The sequence below is a fragment of the Eubalaena glacialis genome, chromosome 1 (genome assembly GCF_028564815.1).
Source record: "Eubalaena glacialis isolate mEubGla1 chromosome 1, mEubGla1.1.hap2.+ XY, whole genome shotgun sequence".
Classification (NCBI taxonomy): domain Eukaryota; kingdom Metazoa; phylum Chordata; class Mammalia; order Artiodactyla; family Balaenidae; genus Eubalaena; species Eubalaena glacialis.
In genome coordinates this window covers 25,153,277-25,158,131 of record NC_083716.1, presented here as the reverse complement: position 1 = coordinate 25,158,131, position 4,855 = coordinate 25,153,277, and positions in this window count along the sequence as shown.

The following is a 4,855-nucleotide window of genomic DNA, read 5'->3' as shown; positions in this document are numbered from 1 at the left end:
ACTTACTCATTTCCTGGATGTCAAAGAAACTTTTCCTCCTTATAAGAACAAAACACCCGCCTCTACTCCCGGCCGCGGAGGCTCCTTAAGGTGGACCATGAGGGTTAGGAGGGGCTGGACCCAGGGTCCGCCAGGGCGGTCTGCCCATCGACCACCCCAGAAACTCCAGAGGGGACAGCAGAACTGGAGGGTGATCGGGCGAGACGGAATCTGGCTACTAGAGTAATCTGGGGCGAATGGACAGGGAGTCAGGGGAAGACGCCCTTAAAAGTCGTTCTGGGCCGGCGGAAAGGAAGGGGTTAAGTTCCAGCACGCCTACAAGCGTTTTCCGCGGCGCGTTTTACAAGCTGTGGAATTCCAGGGGCCACCATATTTTGTCCTCTGGAGGGAAATATAAATCGAGACCCAACGCCGGCCCTTTTCTCTTTTGCCGCTTGAGTGGAGTAAAATAACTCACCAAATGCTATGATAAATGAATGCATCGTTGTCTTTTCCTGAATAACCGGGCACAAAGGAGAGTCATGACTAAATGCTTTTATCTGTAGAGGGCGCTTTACTGTCTGAAGCCTGTTTCCAGTTGGGATGTTAGACCCCTATTTAAGATGCGAGGAACAGGCCAGGAGGGACAGCAGCACCCTGGTCATACTTGATGGGTTATGAAATCCATAACCTATTATCTTCTCTTTGTGACCTGCCCAAATTCCACAGCCAGTAAAAGTGTCTGGGAAGGGCTTGAATAAATCCTACGTAAGTGGCTTTGCGGGAATCAAACGGCATTGAGGGTACTTCGGGGGAAATTATGAGAACACACTGTCCGAATGATTATCACCATTGCCACTGCTGTTTGGTTTTAGATCACCTTCTTCCTCTCCTCAGCAAGCCAGCCAAATAGCTTTAACAGTCGCCTGGAAGACATTAGGCTGAGTCTGAAAGATAAACAGGCAATGAGAACAAGTTCTAAAAATAGACCCCCTGGCCCTTGGCCCAGGTTACTCTTGTTTTCAAGCTTCTGCTGCTGCTGGCAGCTCTTTCCTTACATCAGGGACAGTTACGGCAGAGTTTTGGGGGCTGGTGGGGAGGGGTGGGGAATAGGGTGATCTGGGCAAACATTCTTGAAAGGGCGATGTATTTCCAAAACGTCTGCTAGTTGGATAGGTGGGGTATTCACCCACCTACCCCAAAGGAGGTGGGGGAAATTCCTGGGAGGTGGGGACCCTGGACTGAGCACCACTAAGCATGCCTTGTAATCCTTGGGGTAAGAAGTCAGGGTTATGCGTGGTGGAACGCCAAGGTTCGTGCTTGAATGCCCTCTGGGATTGTCCTGTGTGCAAAGTTGTTTCAGCATTTTCTAACGGGCTGTGTATATTTGCTTATACAAGCAACATCTATTACCTTTGTTTTTCTTTCAGAGCTGGTGATTTCACCCTCCGTGACCTGATGATTTCACCCTCCGTGACCTGATGGTCAGCTTCAGCTCCACTCTGTTCTCAGCACAAGGTCCACTGTCCTAACCAGGCCCATGGCTGTTCATGAACTGGCCCCTACTTATCTCACCAAGCGCGTATCTCATTCCATTTTCCACACCAAACTTCTTGTAGTTCTTGGAACTTGTGCTTCTCAGAATGTGATATGAGGTTTGTTTTCCCCCCTTGGATGTTCACATGGGCTCTATCTTCTGCCTGCAACCTTCACCCCACCTCTTCGTCCAGCCTGTCACCCCTGATGCACACACACTTTTTCTTTGCCTGGCTAATGTGTGCTCAGTCTTAAGGTCTCCGAATAGGTGATTTCTCCCCTAGGAAGTCTTCCTTGAACCCGCACGCCTGATTTAGACACCCCCCTACCATGTAGTTTCCATAGCACCCTGTGCTTATTCTAGAAAGGGTTTTTAAAAGACAGGAAAGTACAAAGATTCAACTTCTGGGAACATGAAGGGAATTCAGGGAACCTCTGCTGAACACAGAAATGCTGAAAAAAAAGTCAACAATTGAAAGAAAGAAAGGGGGATAGCCAGGTGTGAGACAGGAAGAAGGAACTCAGAGGCAAATAGGGGTATTTGACATGAATATAAACACAAATGGCTGAGGACTGGGGTTGGTACCCGCTCAAGCCTTGTGTTCTAGAAAAGCAGAGATCTGGACTTGAGACCCCTGCCTAAAGCTGACACCCTGGGAAGGATCTTAGGAGTGCCACAGCAAGGAAGTCTGTGGTTTGTCTGGGGGCTCTGAATGAATTAAAAAATGTGTGCTATAGAAACTGAAACCACTAGTCTGCCTCTGTCATGCTTAGGTGTGAGGTCCCAATCTATATTACCCATGTGTCCAGGGAATCCTGAAGTCAAGAAAGAATATAAAAGCTGGTTCCAAAGTGATGAATCCCCTCAGTCCTGTCAGAAGCAAATGCAAAACACAGTTGTTTTTTCTGATCTCTAACAGATAAAACAACTTCCATTGGAGATGAGTTTATAATAAGAATTATAAACCCAACTAGGAAATGAACCACATGCGGGACCGGATCAGTAATAAACAGGAGATTAGCCCTTTAAGAACTTGAGGCAGTAGAACAATTTGAAAAAGACTATAAAATAGTTACCTTCAACATGATTACAGAGACAGAATGATAGAACATAGCACTATGAAAAAATAGGCAAATTTGAAAAAGTACAAATATAATATGTAGAAATAAAAAGTTTAGTCATTCACATTAAAAAAACCCTCAATGGGTGGAATTCTTTTTTTTCTTAAGTCAGTAGTAATATATCAGTCAAAAATACAATAAAAATAACTCATTAAAAAGGGGAAAATAAAGAAAAGTAACACACTAATCTCATTTATGAATACTGTTTTAGAAATCCTAAATAAAATATTGACACAGAATCCCAGTAGCACATCAGAAGAATATTACATCACAAATAGATCAAAAAAGAAAAACTGAAATATCATCACCATAGATCTGAAAAGCTATTAGAAAAAAATTCATCATCCAAATATAGATAAACACTTCTGTAATATGATAAAAGTGAAGAGTGAAATTCAGCTCCAAAGCTAATATCATGCTTAATGGGAAAATACTAGAAGGCTTCATGTTAAAATTAGTGCAAGGTAAGAATGTCCTCTTTCACCCCCACCCCCCTTCTTTTCAGATTTATCAATTAGGAATGTGTTAGGTTGCAAGGAATAGAATACCTGACTATAATTTTATGTGTGTCTAAGCCTACAAGAAATTAAACAAATAGGACTTTATTTTCCTCAGAGGAGAAGTCTGTATATAGACTGCTTTAGTTCAATGCCTTCATAGTTTCAGGGCTGGTCAAAGGCTATGCACATTTACTCTTTTGCTATTTATTGCAAAATTGTCCTCCAAAGAAGTTTCACCAATTTAGACTCTCATAAATGCGTGAGAGTGCTTATTCCCCCACATCCTTTTCTGCATTGGCTATTTCCTAACTTTAATTAGTTTGCTTCTTTTATAGGTGAAAAAAGATATCTCAATGTCTTGATGTGCATTTCTTTAATTATCAATACAAATGAGGCTGAACAGAACATTATTACTGACCATTTTTATTTATTTGTGAATAATCAGTAATAACTTCACCTATTTTTCTGTTGTCTTCTTGTGTGTGTGTGTGTGTGTGTGTGTGTGTGAAAGTAAATGGAATTTTTTTCATGATCTTTGGTGCTAGACGTGACTTCACATTCCACAGTCAAAGGTGACTTGTGACCAATGCCGGACCAACTGCAGGACAGCCTCACACTGTACTTCACAGTCAGGAATGTTGGAAACAAAAAAACCAAACAAACATGGGGACAGATTTCCTGTTCACCCCAGCTGTGGTTATCCCAGTATATGGAATAAAATACATGGCAATGGGAGAGACAGGAAGCCAATGCTAGTCATGAAGGGTCTGATGGATGGAAAAAAAGAGCATTTTCCTTGATTTGGTCAATCCCTCACCATCCTGAATTCACCTTTGCATGCAATTTCGAGAGATAATAACAAGTTGGCTTATGGGGTTGTTTTTTTTTTTTTTTTTAATTATTTATTATTTATTTATTTTTGGTTGTGTTGAGTCTTCGTTTCTGTGCGAGGGCTTTCACCAGCTGCAGCAAGCGGGGGCCACTCTTCATCGCGATGCGCGGGCCTCTCACTATCGCGGCCTCTCTTGTTGCGGAGCACAGGCTCCAGACGCGCAGGCTCAGTAGTTGTGGCTCACGGGCCCAGCTGCTCCGCGGCACGTGGGATCCTCCCAGACCAGGGCTCGAACCCGTGTCCCCTGCATTGGCAGGCAGATTCTCAACCACTGCGCCACCAGGGAAGCCCAGCTTATGGGGTTTTTTCTTTGGAACAGGCTGCTTTGCTGAGACCTCAAAGGTGTCCATTTTACAGGATGGATGATTTGCATTGGGCTATTTCTTTCCTCCAGGTTTGTGTTGGGAAACCACCTCCCACCCCTTCTTGGAATGTTGGTGCCAGCAGGGCCTTTGGAGATTTTTTACCAATAAAAATGAAACCCACAGAAGTTAGGTCACATACTCAAGTTCACATTATTGGTTAGTGACAGCATAATAATAGCTAAAACCTATACTACGTGTTAAGTATTGCTCTAAGTGCTTTACATATGACAACTTGTTTAATTCTCATAATAACCCCATGTAATAGGATCATTAGCATTCCCATTTAACAGGTAAAGAAACTGAGGCCCAGAGAGGTGAAGTAACTTGCCCAAGGTCACACAGCTAATAAGCGGCAGAGTCAGGATTTGAACCAGGAACTTTGGCTCCAGAATCTTGCCTTCAACTACTATGCTAGCTATGTTGAAGTAAATCCCCTTCAAATGTACAAATACATTGAATTT